The sequence below is a fragment of the Hylobates moloch genome, unplaced genomic scaffold (genome assembly GCF_009828535.3).
Source record: "Hylobates moloch isolate HMO894 unplaced genomic scaffold, HMol_V3 SCAFFOLD_12, whole genome shotgun sequence".
NCBI lineage: Eukaryota > Metazoa > Chordata > Mammalia > Primates > Hylobatidae > Hylobates > Hylobates moloch.
This window is the reverse complement of record NW_026652287.1, coordinates 94,547,292-94,571,468: the sequence shown is the minus strand read 5'-3', so window position 1 is coordinate 94,571,468 and position 24,177 is coordinate 94,547,292. Positions and strand designations below refer to the sequence as shown.

General features: G+C 42.3%; 1 protein-coding gene across 12 annotated transcripts in view; it reads left to right on the top strand.

The window, feature by feature from the left end:
- The window catches only part of TMCC3 (transmembrane and coiled-coil domain family 3), a 298,732-nt gene that overhangs the window by 240,358 nt on the left and 34,197 nt on the right, over positions 1-24,177 (top strand). For 2 of the 12 annotated variants that reach the window (XM_032170921.2, XM_032170925.2), the window contains exon 1: positions 8,787-9,219. The exons of 7 other annotated variants lie outside the window; for them this stretch is intronic. The gene's annotated coding sequence lies outside the window, so the exon portion shown is untranslated. Of the gene's footprint in view, positions 1-8,786; positions 9,220-19,353; positions 19,593-24,177 lie in introns of those variants that run through there. 3 more of the 12 variants (XM_032170922.2, XM_032170924.2, XM_032170920.2) reach the window with 3 other exon arrangements.

Here is a 24,177-nt window from a genome sequence, read left to right as displayed (position 1 = left end):
GATGGAGTTTCACTCTTGTTGCCCAGGCTGGAGTGCAATGGTGCAATCTCGGCTCACTGCAACCTCAGCCTCCCGGGTTCAAGTGATTCTCCTGCCTCAGCCTCCCCAGTAGCTGGGATTACAATGGCGTGCCACCACACCCGGCTAATTTTTTTGTATTTTTAGTAGAGACAAGGTTTCACCATGTTGACCAGTCTGGTCTCGAACTCCTGACCTCAAGTGATCCACCTGCCTTGGCCTCCCAAAGTGCTGGGATTACAGGCGTGAGCCACCGCACCTGGCCCATTTTCGAACATTTTCATCAGCTTAGAAAGATAACCATTAGCAGTTACCCTTCATTTCCCCCTCTCTTAAAAGGTTCATGCATGTTGTAGCATGAATCAGTACTTTATTTCTTTTTATGGCCAAAGAATTTTTTTTTTTTTAAATTTTGATACAGAATCTCACTGTAGCCCAAGCTGGAGTGCAGTGGCATGATCTTGGCTCACTGCAACCTCTGCCTCCCACACTCAAGTGATTCTCATGCTTCAGCCTCCGGAGTAGCTGGGACTACAGGCATACGCCACCACACCTGGCTAATCTTTTTGTATTTTAGTGGAGACGGGTTTTCACCATGTTGCCCAGGGTGATCTCAAACTCCTGAGCTCAGACAATCCACCCACCTCGGCCTCCCAAAGTGCTGGGATTACAGGCATGAGCCACCATGCCCGGCCATGGCTGAATAATATTTCATTGTATGGATATATGACATTTGGTGGACATTTGGGTTGTTTTCACTTTTTGGCTATGAAGAATAATGTTGCTATGAACACTTCTGTATGTGTTTTTGTGGGGGTATATGTTTTTATTTCTCTTGAGTACATACCTAGAAGGAGTGTTGCCGAGTCATATGGTAATTCTGTTTAACCTTTGGAGGAACTGCCAGAGTGTTTTCCAAAGTGGTTGCACCAGTTCATATTCCCACTACCAGTGTTAGGAGGGTTCTGATTTCTCCACATCCTCACCAGCGCTTGTTATTATCTGTCTTTTAATTACAGCCATCCTAGTAAGTATGAAGTGGTATCGTATTGCAGTTTTGGGTGATTTTAAAAATTTCTTTTAATGAAAGCAGTTGTTATAATCTTTGTACATGAAATAGGTAAATTTTCTTTAGCTGAGAGGCTGGTATAATTAATAATATAAATTATAACTTTTGTGCCTTGCCACATTCCTTCTTACTAGTCATTTCTTGAAGCTGGTTGTCCAAAACCAGGTTGGAGAAACTGTTGTGGTTTGCATGGCTTGAGCTTTACTTTGCCAATGATACTGCACATGAAAAGGCTACCCAGAGCTTCCTGGTCCTCCCCACCATGAGGTCCAGGGTTGGAAGGCCCTGGGCAGTGGCCCAACCTCTGGAAGGGTGTAATGGGTGCCTAGCCCACATGTGTTTCCTTAGGCAAGTAGCCAGGGCATTTATTCGTGATTCCCCCAAGGGGTAGCTGCTGTTGTATAGATGTGGTGGTAGTTGTACATGGGTGTAGCTAGAACTGGCCTCTGTGCCAGTGAAGATGGACACCGCGCTCTCTTTACAGCCAAGCTTTGCAGGCTGTGAATTCGCTCCTGAAGCATAACAAAATGTACAACACCTGTGAGACCAGAAATAAGTGCTGGTTGAATGAAGGAATAGCTCTGGCTTTGGGAGCCAGGAAGCATTCTAGCCTGGTAGTTTGAACGAGCTGCTTAAGTACTTAAGCTCTCTGAGCCTTGGTCCCTCATCTGCCAAACAGAGGTGGCATTGCCTCAGTTGCAGGGTCCTCACGTGATGACGTAAAAGTGCCCAGCTCATGGTAGGCACTCAACAAATGTTAATTCTCTTTCCTTAAGTAGCTCTGCTCAGTCCACTCTGCTTAGTCTCAGATTTTTTTTTTTCTGCAGATTTAGTCCAGGTCCAGAACACAGGATTGATTGTATTGTTTAGAATATCTTTTCTTTCCAGAGAAATAATGAGCTCTTGGCAACGTTAAGTATTGATGGAAATGAATATTGCAATTTGGCAGCTGCTGATTGACACATGTTTGCTAAACAGCTACTCAAATTTCAGAAAGCTTGCCTATAAGAAGAAAAAAAGTAAGATATCCCAAGAATATTTTTACCTTCTTTGCCCAGGTATTTATTTGTAAAATTATTTTCTTTGGAAAGTTCCAGCTGAAAAATTTTTATAAAACATGAGCTAGCTTTGGCTGAAGAGTTCAGGTGAGCCTACATGAAAGATTAAACTTCAGTAAATACAAAAGTGTTGAGGTTTTTTTGGAGCCTCTTTGCCTTGTAATTTTTTTTTTTTTTTTAAGAAAGAGCTGGTCTTTCGGTCACTGGGTCTTTTTTTATATCTGCAGGGAAGTCATAGTAACAGGCTCCGTGTCTGATTGGGTTCCATGGCAACAAAGGGTTGTGACTTTATTAAAGGAGAGTTGAGCATGCCAAGAAGGATAAAAATCAGAGTATGGAAAATGTCTGACCAGATGAATGTGTTTTTTGGATCACATGTGCCCTGGACTAGAAAGGTTTCCTGAGTCGACATCAGTCTCCATTACAGATTTGAATCTCACTGGGTTATCATTAAGGTTATAGGGATCAGTGCTTATTTAAAAAAAGAAAAAATCCATCTACTTCTTTGCTTTTACCCATTCATTCTTCCTTTTTTAATGTCTAGGTATATTTACAAAAATCAAAACAGTGATGGTAAGTACCTAACAGGAGAGGATTCTGACTTTTCAAGGAAGAAATATAACACATTCTTTGTGGAACTGATTACAGCTGTATGTTGTGAGACCGTGTGGGAGGGCCAATTAGAGGCAATTATATCTCGATTGAACTCTCTCTGAATTAAAGCTTGCTGGATGCTGTCCAAGCTGGGGGGTTTGGTTTCCCATCCATGTTTCTCTTTGATGGGTTTAGAGATCCCGGTTTCAGGCCATGGGTGTGGAGTACTCCTCTCTCCCAACAGTAAGGAGCAGGCTGTTGCCATAACCGAAAGTGTGTGGTAATTAAAGGTCTTTTGCTGAAGGTACTAATATTTGACCAAGAAATGGTGTGCTCCGAAAACTTTGAATTGTCCTGTGTTCCCACTTCACCCGGTTGTTAACTGTGTGGGGCTGGGTTTACTTTTCTATGAAATGTGCAATTGTATATTTCTCCTCCTACTGATATTGAAAGTGAAAGAACTCCGAGGGCAGGTTGATGTTGGACACTTTACTGTGTCAGTCATCCTTTAAACCAGTGGTGCGTTCTGACATGCCCCTGGGTTCAGGCTTTATTAATCACTTGGGGCCTCTTCGTGGTGAATCAGAAACTGCACAGATACTGGGGCTCTCATGATTACACATAATATAACAAGCAGTATTGGTCTAAGAGGGAGGAATTAGCTCACCAGGTTTCAGGACTCCCAGCTATCATTAATCAGCTATAAGTCCTTGGTGAAATCACTTAAACTTCTTGGGCCTTGATTTCCTTATCTTAAAATGAGTTTGACCTAAATTGGTGTTTCCTAACTTTCCTGTTTAGATAAAGAACCTGGGGTACTGCAGAACCTCCAGTGGAGATTTCTGATTCACTGGTCTGGGGAGTGGGAAAGATCACTGGGGCCCCATCCACTCTTAACAATTTGGTGTTCGGGATATACTGGTCTAGCTCAGTAGTTTCAAACTCTTTGGACATAAGAATGGGGTGGAGATGGGAGGTAGAAAGGAGGCTGTCAGATGCACATTCCAGGTTCTGTCCCTGAGATTGCCTGAAGCCATAGCTTGAGAAACACCAGCCCCAAAGGCTCCTGCACTTACTGGTCCTCACTTCCTCGAAGGAGCCAGAAGAGCTGTGTCAGTGAGAGAGCCTGGTGGGTTTGCCTACCCGCAGTGTTAACCTTAAACCCCGTATCAGTGTTTGAGGAAGTTACGTATTTTAAAATCTTGGAGTACCGCAGTAGTTTGTTCATAGAATTCTCTATGCTGTGTTTCTTTTGGATAAGATAGTGTTTTCTAAGCATGGTTACTTTAGGTGTACACCAGGCAATGCCAGCCACATCCAAATTACCTGTGGAGCTTGTTAAAAAATATACAGAAGATTCAATATGTCCTACTTAGGGCCTGGGCATCAATCTTGTTTAAGACCTGAAGGATTTTGTGTTCTTTTTAAGGTTTAGGGCAAAACCTTACAAACTGACCCTACCCTAATTTCCTCAGTGAAATTGACTTTAAGTATAAACACGCATGTTTAGCACAAGGGGAATGGTTTACATTGAGCCACTTAGATTGTAGAAGAGTCAGCAACACATAAAGTACCTTAGAGAAAAATACCCTGACCTGAGAATATTTAATGATTAAACCATTAACTGCTAAAGCAGACCCATTCTAATGTATATCTGGTCTATACAGTTTCTATTTGTGCCTAGTTTTTCTAGTTCATGTTTAGCAAAGATTAAGTGATATTGTTTAATGAAGTGTTTAGTAGCTCTAAATGATAAAGGTTCACATTTTTTTCTATTAAGTAGTTTAAGTGCGAATTCATTTGAAAAAAAAAAAAATTACACAGGCCGGGCGCGGTAGCTCATGCCTGTAATCCCAGCACTTTGGGAGGCCGAGGCAGATGGATCACCTGAGGTCAGGAGTTTAAGACTAGCTTGGCCAACATGGTGAAACCCCGTCTCTACTAAAAATACAAAAGTTAGCCGGGCATGGTGGCGGGCTCCTGTAATCCCAGCTACTCGGGAGGCTGAGGCAGGAGAACTGCTTGAACTTGGAAGGCGAAGGTTGCAGTGAGCCGAGATCATGCCATTACACTCCAGCCTGGGCGACAGAGCAAGACTCTGTCTGAAAAAAAAAAAAAATTATTAAAAAAAAAATTCGACAGTACTAAAGGGCTTAAAGCAAAATTAAAGTCTCTTTTTCCAGCTTCTTGTCCTTTTCCCCAGAGATAGCAATGATAATAATGTTATATTTCTTTTTTTTTCTGGAGACAGTCTTGGTCTTGTTGCCCAGGCTGGAGTGCAATGGCGTGATCTTGGCTCACCGCAACCTCCGCCTCCCAGGTTCAAGCGATTCTTCTGCCTCAGCCTCCCCAGTAGCTGGGATTACAGGCACCCGCCACCACGCCCAGCTAATTTTGCATTTTTAGTAGAGACAGGGTTTCTCCATGTTGGTCAAGCTGGTCTCGAACTCCCGACCTCAGGTTATCCACCTGCCTTGGCCTCCCAAAGTGTTGGGACTGCAGGTGTGAGCTACCGCACCCGACTGCAATGTTACGTTTCTTATGTGTCTTTACAGAAATAGTCTTGACACAAAATATACGTATCTATTATTTATTTAACCAGTCGCCTACAGATACACAGTTTAAGTTCCTCCCAGGATGATTTTTTTTGTGTTTCTTTTGCTTTGTAATACTGTATTGAAAACTTGTGTACATTTTTCTCTATAACCATATTTAGATAAATTTCCAAAAGCAAAACTGTTAGGTCAAAGGGCATGTGTCTTTTAAATGAGAATAGAGGCAAACACATTGTTCTCCCAAAGATTGCACCAATTTGTAGGATAAATCTTTTATGTTCAGAAGGATTCCTGGGCTCAGCTGAGTCTGATGCAGCAGGCAGCTATCCACATCTACTAACCACAGGAACCTCAGGGGCCTCTGCCTGGAGGAATGACATGAGCTGTGAGAAAGAGAAGAATGTAAAAGGTATTCAAAGTTCTGAGAGAGAAAAGGATAGGGACTGGCTTAGTAGGGAATCCTGAATTTACAAGGAGAGTGCTTTGGGTCATAGGTCGCAGATCCTGATCTGGGTTTTGAAGAAAGTAAGGCAGCCCTGGGGCATAAGGTAATAGTGAGAAAATCCTGCTCTAGTTCAGACAAAGCATTTCCTGGATGTGACCTGCTCCTGTAGTAGAAGCCGTAGAGCAATTTTGAGTGAAGCATCATAATAGCACTGAGATGCTGTTCATTTTAAACACCACCTCCAATGTGAGTCCTGGTGGAGTCAGACGTGTATAACTGTGTGTGTAATGCATATGTCAAAGTCATGTTTAAAGGGAAAGGATTACGTCTCAGTAGTCTCTCCCTGAGACTGTGCACCTCTCGTCAGTGTCGGAGGAATAATTCAAGTAGAACAGGGGCTGGGTGCCATGGGGACGTTGCCACCTCAATGGCAGATTCCATCTAATGTGGCCATCTGTCTGCTTTCGTTTTTCCCCCTATTGGCAATGGGATAGGAGAGCATCTTGTAGACGCACCAAAAAGTTGAGTCTATTCACATCTGGGAAGTTCAAGTCTATTCAAGGCAGAGAAGAACTGGAAGGTATCTTGGGTCTGTATGTCAGTGGGGTGTCAAAATCTTAGAGGTTGACTAAGAAGGATGGGGATGTGTATTGTGTGTTTAACGGGAGCTACCCAGAGTCCAGAAACTTCGTAGAGAGGCAAGAACCTCAGGTTCAGACTACATATGTGAGCGAGGAGGAACTTGTTCTTTCTCAGCCCTTGGGGACCAAAGTGTCCTCTCAAACTGGTCATGCTTGAGGCATGTCACATGTGCCCAGGTTGAAGACGGCCAGGAATAAATGTCCTAAAGACCATTAGCTCTGAATTGGATCATTGTCTATGTTTAATCCAAATAATTAAATGAGCCAAACAGTGAGCTTTGAGGCAGTTGCCAAATCATTCTGTATTAGAAACTTGGGCAGGTTTTTAAAAAAGATATTTGTGACTGAGACGCAGAATGTGAGGTAGGTGTACTGAACTGGGCTGTGGGTGAATGGATGGGAATATACGAAGCTACCAGGGAAGAATGGGGAAGGAAGAAGTGATCCTGAATGTATTTTAGGAGCTAAGCTGGAGATGAAACAAAATATCTAGTGACCAAGATATTTTCAGACTAGGAAGGCAGCCATAAAAATAGGTAAAGACAAGTTGGATCCCAAATTTAAAGTCAAACCCTGAAGAAAAATGAACAAGCTTAGCTATGTGGAACTGAATTATGTATGCCTTACTGGTCAGTCTGGTTTTAAAAATCTTATTGTAGTTTTAAAATATTCATTTCAAGAGTTAGAATTAGCAAAATGACCTAGCAAAGAAAGTATATACGTCTCATATACAGAGTGTACTATTGACTTAACATTTGGTTTAAGGCAAGATCCATTTGCTGGAATTTATTATTTAACATGACTTAAGACCTTTACTTGAACAGAGCCAGAGGATAGAGGCTGTGCAATATTAACTTTGGTGGACACTCTTCCTCTTAAATATTACAGTAGAGTTTTCACAGAGTAGGCTTTGACTAGCCTTTATTAGGCTGACAAAATTCTCCCTCTTTTCCAAACCCCACTGCCCTTTTCTCTCCATCCCACCCCTCAATACAGAGTTAAATCAACACCGCTTAAGCCACATAGCAATTTTGAGATCTTTGCATTTGTTATTTAATGTCAAAAGCAGGAAACCCCTGGTCCCCTAGAACAGTCTGGCCTTAGTTTTTCATATGGCTTGTGGCAATTCAAATATTTGAGAATCTGTGCCTACAAATATGGTCAAAAGGGATTTAAAGATGAGTGACAGCGAGAAAACTTGTAATCTGCTGCAAAGGTTAAGTACTCAATTATAATACAAAGCAGTATATGATCACAAAAGGGCAAGAGGAAAATATTAAATCTCTTCTGTTTGCCATGACATCATGTCCTTTTCTGATTTCATTAAATCCCAAAAGGAATTTCCTTAGGTGAGACCAGAGTCCCAAAAAGGTTAATTTACTTGCCGCAGGTCATATAGCTGCTAAGAGGCAGAGCTGTGATTTGATTAGGTCTGGTTGTCTATGCTTGTCTCCTCAGAGAGGTGCCTAAGGCATTGTCACCGATGGGCTCCAGTGCTGTTTCCTCTGTCCCTTTCTGTCTCTGTTCATCAGGACATCTGTGTTTGAAGGTCCCATAGGAACCTCAAGTTTATCGTGTTGGAGGCTGAAAATTCCTCTTGCCTACCTTGTGAATAATCTTAGCTACCAGAAGGAATGAAACAGAAGTGGGGTTTTCCTTGACTTGCCCCTTCTCACCCCCACATCCAGGTGGTGTCAAGTCCTCTCATTCCACCTCCTTCATAGACCTCTCACGACCACCCTACATCCAGCCTTCACCAGCTCTTGCTATAGATTGCTGCAGCAGGCTCCAGTTGGCTCCATGGAAATGCATTTTCCATCTTGCTTTCTCAGAAGGACTTGTTTAAAACAGGGATGTGATCATCCTAATCCTCTGTGCGGCTGCCAAGGGACCTATAGGATGAACCCCAAACACCTCTGCCTGAGTTAAGTGGGACCTTCCGGGTGTGACCCATCTGCTGTCCCAGTCTTCACCTGCACCAAGTCCTCCAAATCTTTACTTCTCTGTCTAACTGATTCACCTTCTGATAAGCCTTTCTTTCTGCTTTCGATTGACTTTTTCCCCTCCCCCTTTCCTCTTATCTCGCCCTTAGCAGCCCCTTCCAAGTGCTGGCTTAGCACCAAGTACTCTCCTGACACTTATCAGTGGCTGTCATTGTGTCTCTCCCCCTGGCCACTAGGCCAGGAGGCGGCTATGCCCCTTTGCCTCCCCAGCACGCCTCGCCGCGCCTGACACTAGGAGGCACCCAGCAAGTGTCTGTCTCATGAATGAATCAACAGAGAGTCTCCTGACTGCTCACTGTCTTTAAGCCGCTTCCCTTCCCTTGGTGCTGGCTGGCCCCTTTGCTCTGCCTTCATCACGTTGGTGTTTCCTGTGCCCAGTCCACTGCTGGCTTTTGCTCTGCCTAACAAGGTTTGTTGAGCCGAGCCCATTTCCTTATTGGTAAAGGGAGAGTACCAGACCGAATGTCCTCTCGCAATCCCAGAGTCGGGGTGATTGATAGCAGGCGCCCTTCTAGTCGACCTCCCTGCAAAGATACAGAATGTGGATCTCTTCTGCTGGCAGCACAAAGGGCCCATTTGTACAGCAATGTGTTGAATACGGTGCATTATTACTGACATTTGTATTGGGTACAGTGCAGGGCGTGGAGTTTCTCTGAGACAAACACAGGAATACCCCGAGATAATGTGAGCAGTATCTCCAAAGTCCAGGCTGAGTCATATGGTAGGTGCTGTTTGGAATATCTAGCCTGCCTGCCTTGCAGATTCAAATGCCTCGGGCAGGAGGGTGAGCTGGCTGCCGATCCTGCTCTGCTCCTGGGTTTGCTGTGTAGCCCTTGGTAAGTCTCTTCACAAGTCTTCCATTTCAGCCAGAGTGTGTAAATATGTATTGTGGAGCTTTGTGGTCTTTAATATCCTGGGAGATGCCGGAAAGAAATACAATTTGTCTTTGTGCTCTTAATAGTTAGTTACCTTTGTGCTTGCCCAAATCCCTCCCTAATTTCTCAGTGGGTTTCTAGGTATTTAAACTGTCTAAACGCCTAATGAACCACCAGTCTCCTTACTGTTATGTCCTTTTAAAAATGTCAGTCCAATGTGAGTGATTTAACAGATGGACAAATATCTGGGTTGGATTGTGCCGGCTACTGGCTGGAGAAGAGCCAGGTCTCCTCCCACCTCCCTGGGAGTTCGAAAGTAACCCCGGGTCTAACCAGGCTCTGAGTTGGAATCTAACTTTGTACTTTAACATCTGGTCTTTCAACAAGTGGGCATCTTTGAGTCGTCCTGCCTTTGCCTGGAAATTTGAAACTCTGTAAAACTGACTTTGTGTGACGCTGCCCAGCCCACGTTGGGGAAGAAGGGTGTGGTGGCTGCCTCGAGCTGTTGGAGAGGAAGCAGCCGTGGGGGAAATGGAGAGTGCGTCTGACCTGGGCCTCCTCGGACCATGCTTGGACACCGCATAGTGTGGGATTCATTGCCCATAGGGTGGTGAAGGCTCAGATTCATGTGATCTCTGCCTGGGGGAGCCTTTCATCTCATAGGAAATCTGTATTCACTTGTGGCTCTTTGTCATAGAAGACTTCTGTATATTGACACAAAATGCAACCTTTCTTTCCTTCCCTGAACGTTAAAATATTTGCACACATTTATTAATTCAGGTGTTTTTTTTCCTAATCAGTTCTGTAGCAAAGGTTTGCCCATTGTTGATAGTGATCCCCAGTCTTCAGAAACCAAAACACCTGGGGGTGGGAGAGGAGGGAAAGTTGGAAAAGTTTGCTGCTTGTCATTTGATAATTTGGGTCTTGGAGGTTACATTTCTGTTGTTTAAAATACAAAAATTAGCTGGGAGTGGTAGCAGCGTCTGTAATCCCAGCTACTCGGGAGGCTGAGGTAGAATTACTTGAACCCAGGAGGTGGAGGTTGCAGTGAGCTGAGATCGCACCACTGCACTCCAACCTGGGCGACAGAGTGAGACTCTGTCTCAAAAAAAAAAAAAAAAAAAATCTGTTGTTTAAAAAAAGAAAAAGTTAGAGGGGCCAGTTGTTCTGACAGCAGATCATCCAATAGCCTCGTAACACTGTGAGTGCAACAGTTGACAGAGCTTGATGCACACAGTTTCAATTGGAATAAAAGGGAAAATGGCTCCCCAAACTGCAAGAGCACTGCTTGTAAAACAGTCAGAGCTGCTTTCTGTGCCAGGCTGTTCAAAAAGATGTGGGAACAGGGCTTGTCCTGGTTGACAGGCCATTCTGGAGAAACCCTGACAATGCTGGCCACCCCTCTGCTCTCCTTCCCACCTGTTCCTTTCCAGTCAGTTTATGGAGAGTAGGTTGTTTTTGCTTCCACGGGGATTACTTGTGGCCTGGGGGAAATTGCAGGGCTTTCCCCTGACTACATGCTTCACATTCCCGTGTGTAACCAGTGAGGATAATGATCCAAGAAGATCATTGCAGTGGTGACCTGAGGACCTTTGAGACCAGGTCACAATTTAAGTAGGGTCTCAAATTTAGATTTTAAGATTATTACCCAACGAGTTAAGTATAGAGCCAGAGATAAAGCAATAGGATTGACAGAAGACACTCACATTCTACAGCTTAAGCAAACACACACACACATTTTATTTCACTGTGTAATTTACTCCATAGTTTTTTTTTTTTTTTTGGAGATGGAGTCTCACTCTGTCGCCCAGGCTGAAGTGCAGTGGCGCGACCTCAGCTTACTACAAGCTCCACCTCCCAGGTTCACGCCATTCTCTTGCCTCAGCCTCCTGAGTAGCTGGGACCACAGGCGCCCGCCACCATGCCTGGCTAATTTTTTTGTATTTTTAGTAGAGATGGGGTTTCACCATGTTAGCCAGGATGTTCTCCATCTCCTGACCTTGTGATCCGCCCATCTTGTCCTCTTAAAGTGCTAGGATTACAGGTGTGAGCCACTGCATCTGGCCTACTCCATAGTTTTTGTTTTAAAATGTTTGTAAACTAATATTATACAAAGAAGATGTTCCATTAAAAAATACATGAAACACCCCTGTATGTTATACCGAGGGTAAGGAGATGAACTTGACCCTGTGACCTTCCCTGATTAAGCATCCCTACATCACAAGCCTTCCCACCCCCAAGAGGTCATCGCTGCCATAAGGTTTAACTATTCTCAAGATTTTTCTCTTTTTATCATGTGTGTGTTCATACCTAAAAAAGAGTTTGCCTGCATTTGACCTTTATAAAGTAGAATTCATAAAGTATGTGTTCTTTGATTTGCTTCTTTTGAGATTTAATCATTTTATTCTTTTTGAGACTGGGTCTCGCTCTGTCACCCAGGCTGGAGTGCAGTGGCGCGATCTTGGCTCACTGCAGCCTCGACCTCCCAGGCTCATCCTCTTGCCTCAGCCTTCCAAATAGCTGCAACTACAGACATGTGTGCCATCATGCCTGGCTAATTTTTTTTTTTTTTGGTTGAGACAGCATTTCATCGTGTTGCCCATGTTGATCTCGAACTCTGGGCTCATGTGATCCACCAGCCTCGGCCTCCCAAAGTGCTGGGATTACAGGTGGGAGCCATTATGCCTGGCCCATTTTAATTCTTGTAGTTCTGGTTTATTTTATTCCACTGTACAAATAAACACAATGTGTGTGTGTGTGTGTGTATCTCCATTTTACTGTGTGTATATATATATATATATATATATATATCTCCAATGCGTGCGTATATATATCTCTCCATTTTATTGCCCATAGGCTTTGGATTATTTGTGGATTGTCTTTTGTTATTGCTTTTATTGTTTTTCGTTTGCAAGTGATGCTGCTGTGTATATTTTCAGTGTGCTCCTAACAGGGGCACTTGCTCCTCTAACCTACAAATGGAATTTCTGGGTCTCTAGGGGATGCACATGCTCAAATGCCAAACAGTTTTTAATGTTTTAAGAATCAGTTAAATTTCAACACTGCAAATATACCTTGCAGTCTGCCTTTAGCATTGCTTCATTTTAAAATGAATCCTAGAACCACTGAAAAAATTTTAGAAGTGCAAGTATTCTATCCTGCTTTGTCTTCTGAGAAACCGTCTTTAACCTTAAGGAGATAACATTATTCCTTTTTTGTAGTTGTTGCTGTAGAAATGATTTTTGAAGGACAAAATCAAACTTTAAAACTTGAGGCCGGGCGCGGTGGGTCATGCCTGTAATCCCAGCACTTTGGGAGGCCGAGGTGGGTGGATCACAAGGTCAAGAGATCGAGACCAGCCTGGCCAACATGGTGAAACCTCGTCTCTACCAAAAATACAAAAAATTAGCCGAGTGTAGTGGCGGGCACCTGTAGTCTCAGCTACTCGGGAGGCTGAGGCAGGAGAATCACTTGGACCCGGGAGGCAGAGATTGCAGTGAGCCAAGATTGCACCACTGCACTCCAGCCTGGTGACAGAGCAAGACTCCATCTCAAAAAAAAAAAAAAAAAAAAAACAAAAAACTTGAGAACCATTTGGACGCGCTAGCTCATGCCTGTAATCCCAGCTTTGGGAGGCCAAGGCAGGTGGATTGCTTGAAACCCAGGAGTTCGAGACCAGCCTGGTCAACATGGCGAAACCTCGTCTCTACAAAAAAATACAAAAATTAGCCGAGCATGATGGTGTGCACCTGTAGTCCCAGCTACTTGGGAGGCTGAAGTAGGGGGATCAATTGAGCCCAGGAGGTGAAGGCTGCAGTGAGCTGTGATTGCACCACTGTACTCCAGTCTGGTTGATAGAACAAGACACTGTCTCAAAAAACAAACAAAAACAACAAACCTGAGAATCACAGGTAAAACAGTCTAGTCTCAGGAATCACGTGAACTATATGTAAACAGTCTCTAGATGAACTCTGTGACCCTTCAGTTGCCATGAATGGATATACAGTTGGCCCTCCACATCCATGGATTTCACATTCATGGATTCAACCAACCAGGGGTCAAAAATATTTAGGAAGAAAAATTGCATGTGTACTGAACAGGTACAGAGTGTTTTTTTCTTGTCGTTATTCCCTAAAAAATACAACTATTTATATAGCATTTACATTGTATTAGGTATTATAAGTAATCTGCAGATGATTTAAAGTATACAGGAGGATGTATGTAGATTATATGCAAATACTACACCATTTTATATCAGGGACTTGAGCACTCGCAGATTTTGGTATCTGCAGGAGGTCCTAGAACCAATCCCCCATGGATTCCAAGGGACAACTGTATATACACGCCTATCATACACTGCCACAGTCTGCTCGTATGAGTATTCTCAGTGAAGAGTCTTTATGGAAGACATCATTGCCCATGAAATACAGATTCAAAGCTGTGAGCCTTGGGCAACCCAGTTCTCAGTAGAAATATTTCAGTGGCATTGGTCCCTTTAAAAGACAGTATTTTATGAAGTTATGTAAGAAAGATGTAACATTAGTATACAATATTTTAGTGGGATTTTTACTTGAAAACTTGTATTTATGACTTGGCAATTCCAGTTTAGTCCCATAAAATTTGTTTTAGAACTACCTTTTAAGACATGGTTTTATTTCCTTGGGAAATGGGATTTAAAACTTCTCTTTTCAGTAGGGAGTTACTTTTCTAAAAGTAATTATATAGACAAAATTCAGTTAGGGTGAGTTACAAAAATGTTTACTGTCTATAGATTATTTATTTTGCTACTGTTAGTAAAATCATAGGTCACTGGAGGAGACAAGTATCTTAAGTGTGCTAATGAAATTTTGCAGGTATTTGCATATTAGTCTCACTTTGAAATTCAGGCACTGGGGACTTTTTTTTTTAAATATGAAAATAAGATGAATTACTCTCTCAAAAAGATAATATAAAACAAAAAGTATCTGTGTCCACAGATTCCCAGTCCTATTCCCCAGGGGTAACTACCATCCACAGTTCTTAAGACAGCTTCTAGAAATGTTCATACACATAAGAGTATACAACTGTACATGTCTATCATAAATCCCTCCATCCCTCGTTTAAATAAGCACAGATGAGTGTACACAGTAGGTATAGCCCTGCGTCTTGCTTTTCTCTCTTAACGGTTTAGATTGAATAGCTTCCCATGGTAGCCCATTCAGATCCGTTTCCATTTTAGTGGCTGCATCATTTTCCATTGCACTAGAATTTTAAAAAGAGCTTCCCTATTGATGGATGTCTATGCTGTTTGCAGAATTGGCAGCAGATGGGGTGGTTGGTGGTGGTGGTGGTGGTGGTGGTGGTGGTAGGGGTGGCAGACTGTCATTTTTTTAGAAGCAGCATAGAAGAATCAGAGAAAGAGGCAGAAGACTTGTAAATATTTTCATCTCCATTTCTGTTCTTTAAATCTCTTGAAAAAAAAATTTTTTTGCCTGCCTTAAGGTGTTTTCAGAACTATATGGAAGCCCAAAAGGCTAGATGGTTTTTTCTTCCTAGCCCTTCTTTCCTTGTGGTGATCATGGTGGTGAAGGAGATTATGGTATGTAACCAAAACACTGGGGAAGAGGAATGTATTTACACTTGGTGGCTGAAGAAGGTTCCGATTCCCTTTCTTCTACCTCCAGTGCAAATACACTCTATGGTAACTGGATTATTTGTTTTTAACCTGATTAGCAAGCCTTTCTAATGATAATCTATTTGGATGGGGGAGTTTTCCTTATGCAGAGTAGATGGTTGCATAATATCCATTCGAGGTGGGGTTTGCAAACCCTATGGAGTGCCTTTCCAAACACCCTTTTCCTTCCCTTTCTCCCTGGCTGGCAGAGCCTGTTCCTGGAGTGGAGGCCGAAAATGTTATCTGCTGTCTCCCCAGCCTCCCTTGCAACCAGGGCATGGACATGGGACTCAGACCTGGCCAAAGGGACCCCTGAGGAGCTTCTAGAAAATGTTTTCCTTCCTAATAAAATATGAAAGAAGATAAGTATCCTCATCTATAGCCAGAAACTGTCTACATGTGATTCCTGGAACTACAGTAGCTCTCTTGCCTCCATGTGAGGAGAAGCAAATGGCCCGAGGATAGTGTAGTGAAAAAATGGAGAGAGATTGGGTCTTTGATAGCTGTCAGCCGTTGAATTAGCCCTGCCCTCTGTTCTTAGTTTAGGAGACCATAGATGTGCCCTTATTATTGAAACTGATTTTATTCAGTTACTGAAGTTATCTTACCTGATACATAATTTTACCCATAGAAAATAATATGAAAATAGCAAAATCACTCAGTTAAGATAGTTGAGTGCCTGCTGTGTTCAAGAGACTATTAATATGAGGCTCTGGGGCTGCAAAAAAATCAAGTTTCTAAGAATATGAGATCAGAGCAGCAGAAGTTCTGAGTAACCACTGATTATAAGATTTGGGGTGATCAGAAGTGACTGTGTGGGAGAGGTGAAATTGAGCAGACTCTGAAGGAACCCCTAGGTTTTGGTAAATAGGGAGCTGGGGATGAGGATGCCCCAGGTTTTAGAAAGAACACAGGCTGTTGAATCACACCTGGGTTCAAACCCTGGCTTGCTACTCCCTAGTTTGTGACCTTGTCAAATTCCTTGATTTCTTTTTTCTTTTTCTTTTTTTAATTTTTGAGACAACAGTCTCACTCTGTCACCCAGGCTGGTGTGCAGTGGTGTGATCATAGCTCACTGCAACCTCAAACTCCTGGGCTCAAGGGATCTTCCTGCTTCAGCCTCCTGTATAGCTGAGACTACAGGTGCATGCCACCACACCCAGCTAATTTTTAAATTTTTTGTAGAGATTGGAGGGCATCAAGGGTGGTCTGGCTTAGTTGCCCAGGCTGGTCTTGAACTCCTGGGCTCAAGCCAGAGTGCTGGGATTACAGGTATGGGCCACAGTGCCCGGCCCAAATTCCTTGATATGTTTGATACACTAAACATAACTAGTATAATTGAGGTGAGAACTAGAAATAAAATGTGTCAAACATCTGTCATGCTGATGTGCACATAGAGGCACAGAGTAGATGGTGGAGGTGGAAGGCACAGTAATGCCTACATATATGCGGCACTCCTGAATAAAGGGTGAAGTGAGTTAGGTAAAATGACCTTGGCATGCTCTGCTCAAGCTGGACAGAGTTCACCCGGATCCAACTATGTGGTCCAGCTAAGAGGCTGAGAATACAGGATCTGGACAGAGATAGGTTTGAGTCAAGATAATGAGGACTTTGGCTTCCGGCTTCAGGAGTTTAAACCTCATCCCGTAGCCAATCTATGGTGGTGACCACTGAGAGGATCAACCTGGAGAGAGAGGAGTTAAATTGTTGCATGGTCCAGGTGTGCAGTGTAACAGACCTAGACCAGGCAGGCGTCAGGTGTTGGAGGGAGCAAAAGGGTCTGATGTTAGAGTATGTGGGAGGCAAGAGAGAGGGGAGATTGAGTGATGAGTCCCAAAGACTGAATAGCTGTCAGTTATGGAGTGTGAAATTCAGAACAGATGTGTAAGACTTTCAGATCGTCATATCCTAGGTGGGAACAAGAACAGTTGGAAAGATTTATTGACATTTTTGATGAAAGATGCTATATAAGTGGAAAATAAGTGATGTTACCCAAATCTGTTTGTCTTTTAATTCTTGTCTAATTACGCTTGTCACTTTACCTCTGTTTATATGTAAAGTTTGATTCCTTTGAAGGATGTGTCCCTTAATAAAATAAACATACCCTGCCTCTGATTAGATATTATTGAACTCTGAGTCAGTCCTATAATATGAAGTATATATTCACTGATTGTTCACTACATGTTTATCCAGGAAGAGAAGCAATCAAGCAAAGTGTTTCTCTGACACAGAGATTGTGGTACTTATAGTATATTTACAATGGCCTTATTAAAACATCAGTCATAACATTGAAAGCAATGAATGACATCAGAGTCATTAAAGTATAGATATAAAATAAATTTTAGTTCATCAAGTTCAGGGTGATATCCTGAGTTGAATGAGAGACTTCATAATGTTCTCAATTCATGAACAGATGGTCCCCTAACATTTTGAAATGCTGATTAAGGTAGGTGGACTGAATCAGATTAATCAAGTGTACCACATTGTAAATACTGTTATGTAGTTAGCAATCCTTGGCATCTAATTAAGTTCACCTTCTTTCAGGCTGGGCACGGTGGCTCATGCCTGTAATCCCAGCACTTTGGGAGGCTGAGGTGGGCAGATCACCGAGGTCAGCAGTTCAAGACCAGCCTGGCCAACATGGTGAAACCCCGTCTGTTGTGGGAAGTCAGGGACCCTGAATGGAGGGACCAGCTGGAACCATGGCAGAAGAACATATATTGTGAAGATTTCATGGACATTTATCAGTTCCCAAAATTAATATTTTTATAATTTCTTACGCCTGTCTTTACTGCAATCTCTGAACATCAATTGTGAGGGTTTCATGGACATTGATCACTTCTCTAATACTACTCTTATAATTTCTTATGCCTGTCTTTACTTTAATCTCTTAATCCCGTTATCTTCATAAGCTGAGAATGTATGTCACCTCAGGACCACTATTGTACAATAGATTGTAAAACATGTGTATTTGAACAATATGAAATCAGTGCACCTTGAAAAAGAAGAGAATAACAGTGATTTTCAGGGAACAAGGGGAGATAACCATAAGGTCTGACTGCCTGTGGGGTCAGGCAGAATAGAGCCATATTTTTCTTCTTGCAGAGAGCCTATAAACAGACGTGCAAGTAAGAGGATATCACTGAATTCTTTTCCCAGCAAGGAATACCCTGGGGAAGGAATGCATTCCTAGGGGGAGGTCTGTAAACGGCCGCTCTGGGGGTGTCTGTCTTATGCAGTTGAGATAAGGACTGAAATGCGCGCCCCGGTCTCCTGCAGTACCCTCAGGCTTACTAGGATTGGGAAATTCCAGCCTGGTAAATTTTGGTCAGACCAGTTCTCTGCTCTTACCTGTTTCCTGTTAAGATGTTTATCAAGACAATACGTGCACAGCTGGACAGAGACCCTCATCAGTAATTCTAATTTTGACTTTGTCTTGTGATCTTTATTGCCCTTTGAAGCATGTGACCTTTGTGACCTACTCCCTGTTCGTACACCCCCTCCCCTTTTAAAATCCCTAATAAAAACTTGCTGGTTTTGCACCTCAGGGTCATCACGTTCCTACCAGTATGTAATGTCACCCCCGGAGGCCTAGTTGTAAAATTCCTCTCTTTGTACTCTTTCCCTTTATTTCTCAGACCGGCCGACACTTAGGGAAAATAGAACCTACGTTGAAATATTGGGGCTGGTTCCCCCGATACCCGTCTCTACTAAAAATACAAAAATTAGCCAGGCATGGTGGTGTGCACCTGTAGTCCCACATACTCAGGAGGCTGAGACAGGAGAATCGCTTGAACCTGGGAGGCAGAGGTTGCAGTAAGCTGAGATCACCCCACTGCACTCCAGCCTGGGTGACAAAGCAAGATTGTCTCAAAAAAAGAATAAAAGTTCACCTCCTTTCCCAAGGCAAAAGGAAGCCCCATGGTTCTTAGGGAACTTGGCATGAGTAAAGCCTCTTGGGCATTTTACCCTTTGGGCATAAAATTCATGTTTCCAAATGATACTTCTGCACACAGGCAGTAGTTCCATAATAGGCTAAGAGCAGGTGTCCCTGAGTGAGAGTTCTCACAGTCTTGTTGCATTGTTAAGGCTCTCGGTCAGGTACAGACCTATGGTTTGGTTGATTGCAATTCCCAGTAAAGAGAAAAAAAGCGTCTAGCATTGACGCTTTCAAGACTGCCTTCTATCCACCCCCCTACACACATACTTGTTTTTTTTTTTTTTTTTTCTGTTACTAATGTCATTTGGATTTTTTTTTCCACATATAATTTTAGTCATAGTTAGTACCTGGTTCGACGGAGTAGATAGGTGTAACCGTGGTACTTTCCTGCATTCAGGAGAATCTGGGATGTCGTCCGTAAGTATGGCTTAGGGTGAGGGGAATGTGATTTGCCATGTACATTGAGGGGTTTCTCTTTCAGTCCATAAATAAAAGACAGAAGGCATTGCACTCTTCAGGAAAGTCATCTTTAAGTCCTGCCATTTTGTTCATCATAGGTGAAAACTTTGATCTTCTTTATCTAGCCCCCGATGGAAAGTACCAAGGCTGTGATAATAACTGGAGTTCGATTAGTATTGAGCCTGTAGAAGAGAGATGAGTGGAGATGGAACAAATTATGAATTGTGTATTTATGAATCAAAATGCCTGATTTTCCATACGTGATGGACAGTGTTCTTTTAGGTAAGAACTCAGCTATCCTTAGCTTCAAATGATGCTTAAAAAAATAAAAAGTCCAAATTACATGATCCCAGCATCCCAGACAGACGCTTACTTAATGTTGGTATGCAACAAGTATATACGCATGTCATGACCGATTACACAGATTCATGAATGAGCCATTCTTATGTGACCTGAACTAAACCCAAAATCCCTCTGTAAGGTATAGTCACAGTGCTGTATTTTTAAAAAATTAATAAGAACCTAAACAATATTTAAGATAAGCCTCCTTTTCTTTTTGATATTCCAAATTCTCTATTTCTCAGCATTTTATTTTCATGATTATAAAAATGCCACCTGCTTTAAAATCCCTGACTTCCCCTTGTCTGCATGGTCAGGTGTCGAGCCTAGCATGGTTTGCAGAGCCTGTTGCAGGTTGTCTGTGTTCTTCTGAGCCTTGCCATGCACCTCTTTTTCGCCCCAGCCCTCAATCATGCCTTGATTTAGAATGACCCATTTAGCCATTCTCAATTTTAGACACTCCAACTTTGTTTCCTAAATACATATTCTAGTTTTTCCTTCTGCAGATACAATGTGCTCCTTGCTAGGCTCTCAGCAGATTTTTGAGCCGCCTCTAAGCCAATTATCACCTGCTCAGAAGCTTCTCATTGAAGCCCCCTGCTTAACTTATTTCCTACCCTTGGTTCCTATAGTTCTTATTACTGCTTTTTTTTTGAGATGAAGTCTCACTCTGTCACCTAGGCTGAAGTGCAGTGGCACAGTCATGGCCCACTGCAGCCTCGACCTCTTAGGCTCAAGAAATCCTCCCACCTCAGCCTCTCAAGTAGCTGGGACCACAGACACTACCACACGCAGCATTTTTGTTTTTTTTTTTTTTGGTAGACATGGGGTCTCATTATTGTGCCCTAGCTGGTCTCAAACTGCTGGGTTCAAGTAATCCTCCTGCCTCGGCCCCCAGTGTGCTAGGATTACAGGCGTGAGCCACTGTACCTGGCCTTGTTACATTTTTTAATTCTGTACGCCTCCCTGCCCCAAGAGTGACCTCTTAGGGCAGAGCTTATATTTCTCTGCCTCCAGTTCTTTCAACACAGGACTTAGTTCACAAAAGATGCCCAGAAAAACATTTTCGAGTAGCATTTCTGTATTTTAGGGGGCTTGGTTTGCAACCTAAATTAATCAGTCCCATTAGCCATCATAAAAACAATTTGGTCTAAGTAAGCAAGCCCTAATTGTACTTTGTGTGCTTTTAGTTAAATTCAGCCTCATTGAGAAACATTGGCTTTCTAAATGACTATTATGTAATAAAACAAGGCATTAGCAATCTGGATCAACATGGTATTAGGATTTTGCTGCATTTTGCAGAATTCTAAATTGCATATTTTTGTATCTAAATCTGATGTATTCAGTTAAACCATGGATATTAATGCCTTGCTAGTACACGATGTGGATTTCTGCTCTTTTTCATTGGCTCTTTTGTATTCTAAAAACAAATATTTATGAGGCAGTGTCATGAAAGTTTGGGAAACTTTAAAAATGTTAAAGAGCTGACAAAATGCATTACAGTTGACATGCTAATGAAATTTAAGGGTTTTTTTTTTTCCTGCTAGAATTGAGCAATATACTGTATGTTAACATTTATTCATTGTGCATTTGTAATGTTACAGGTACTATAAAGATAATAGTTTTGACAGCTCCTGCTTTTTTTGTTATCTAAGTTTTTTTGCATCTTATTACTTTTTTGAGGTTTCACTTACAGTAAAGTGTATACATCTTAAATGTACAGTTGGATAATTTTTACCTATGTATATGCCGTGAGTAACTGCCACCTGGATCAATGTTGTTAGCACCCCAGTGCTCCCTGGTGCCACCTACTGGTGAATCATTCTCCCTACCCCCTTCTTCCCCCCAAAGGGTACCACTCTTCTCACCTCTGTAGCACGCTAATCATACACCATCACATTTTTGTGTGCGGCTTCTTTCATTAAGTATTACACACGTGAGATTTGTCTGGGTTGTTTGTTGAACAGTTTTTCATTCCTTTTGTTGCATATGGTTTTTAACGACTTGTTGCTTAAATTTTATTTAGGTAAATAAGATTTATTGTAAAGGGATGGCTCATGCCCATAATACCAGCATTTTGGGAGACCAAGGCAGGCAGATCACATGAGGCCAGGAGTTCAAGACCACCCTGGCCAAGATGGCAAAACCCTGTCTGTACTAAAATACAAGATGGCAAAACCCCATCTCTACTAAAAATACAAAAATTAGCCAGGCGTGATGGTGCATGTCTGTAATCCCAGGTACTCGGGAAGCTGAGGCATGAGAATTGTTTGAGCCTGGGAGGCAGAGGTTGCGGTGAACCGAGATTGCGCCACTGCACTCCAGCCTGGGTGACAGAGCAAGACTCTGTCTCAAAAAAATAAAAAATAAGATTCATTATAAAGAGTAATACTCAGTTTGTGTTAGTTGGTCTGTGCTAATAATTTTATGTACAAGACTATTGGCATTTTGCATGCGGGGTGCCAGCCTTACAGACCTACTAGTAACAGAACTGCTGCGTATAAGAGCTGCAAGGCCCTTAGAGTTTGCAGAGTTCCGCCACCTTGCTTCTTCACGAGGACCTAAGGTTAATTGGATCCCAGGTCCCCTGAGTGATCTAGTTCAGTTGTCTTCTTGAGGTCACTGTTGCTGTGTCACAATTCAAACTTGATTATGTGGATGTCCATAGTCAACAGGAAAACAACCTTGGAAATTTAGAAATCCACCTGGGCATGATGCTGCATGCCTGTAGCCTCAGTTACTTGGGATACTGAGGAAGATCACTTGAGCCCAGGAGTTGGAAGCTAGCCTGGGCAACAAGGGCAAGACCTTGTCTCTAAAAAAAATTAAAAGAAAGAAGAAAATCTAGAAATCTCTAATTAGCAAGACTTGAAGTTTCAGTTATCTACAAATTTCATTCACTTACCTAGAATACTTCCCTTAGTATCAATTAAATGAGATGTTACTGACTGTTTATGGAACTTCATCTTTTATTAAAACCTATTCTTAAAGGACAAGGAAGGGGAAAATGTAACCAGTGCACATGTTTGCTATGGCATTTTCAGTTTTAGCACACTGTTTTGAACTTTTGATGTTCCTAGATTTAGTTATTTTAAAGCCCTGTGAAAACCACAAGGATTGTTCTCAGTATAGGAGGTCTTAGGGTAAGGTAAGCTCTGAGTCTGTGATCTCTTCAAGTAAAAAACCAATCCCTAATCTTATACCTTTCTGCTAAGGTTGTAATGATTCACAGAAGTTTCGTAGAAAGGATTTTGAAGGAGAGATTAGTAGACTCAGCAATGGAACATTAAATCCTTTATTGGCCAGGAAGTAACCACAGAACGTTCTTCAGAATGTTAGAGCCTTCCTTAAGTATGATTAACAAACACAGGGACACGTGGCTTGTCTTTTTTTCTAATTATAACGCACTGTTTTTCAAACAGGATTATGGTCATGAAATAAATTTGATGAGTAACAACTATCACTTTATATTCTTATATGGAAATGCAGAAGGAACATCACAGCAAATACTCATCTACCTTACCCAGATTCAGCAATTTAAAATGTTCTTATTTTCTTTGTGTGTGTTTGTAACCTGTTAAAAGTAAGTGATATACAGACATCAGGTCACTTTCTTTTTTCTTTTATTTATTTATTTATTTATTTTTTTTGAGACTGGGTCTCACTCTGTCACCCAGGCTAGAGTGCAGTGGCACAATCTCGGTTCACTGCAACCTCTGCCTCCCGGGTTCAAGCAATTCTCCTCTCCCAACCTCCCCAATTAGCTGGGATTACAGGCGTGCACCACCATGCTCAGCCAATTTTTTAGTAGAGATAGGGTTGGCCAGGCTGGTCTTAAACTCCTGACCTCATGTGATCCACCCACCTCGGCCCCCCACAGTGTTGGGATTACAGGAATGAGCCACTGCGCCCAGCCTTCTTTTTTGTTTTTTCAGACACAGCCTCGCTCTGTTGCCCAGGCTGGAGTGTAGCGAGTGTAATGGCATGATCTCGGCTCACTGCAGTCTCCGCCTCCCAGGTTCAAGTGATTCTCATGCCTCAGCATCCCCCTGAGTAGCTGGGATCACAGGCATCTAACATCATGCCCAGCTAATTTTTGTATTTTTAGTAGAGATGGGCTTTCACCATGTTGGCCAGGCTGGTCTCGAACGCCTGGCCTCAAGTGATCTGCCCGCCTCAGCCTCCCAAAGTGTTGGGATTACAGGCATGAGCCACTGCGCCCGGCCAGGGCACTTTGTTTCTAATATGTATCTGCAAACAAGGACTTTTTCTACATAATAAAATTAACAAAAGTAATTATAACTTCTAATATCCAGTTGTCCAGAAAATTAGGTAACTGTAAATACAGTTACATTGTGTGTAGTAAAGATAAGTAGTATTTTACAAAACTTGTGTTTCAATTAGGTGTGTGCATGTATATGTGCACATACATATGTATGTATATATTGGTAAACATGTATTTCTTGGATGTCTCATTCAGAATTTGTAATACACTGGGTTATGGCATAGAGAAATTGGATTCGTATAT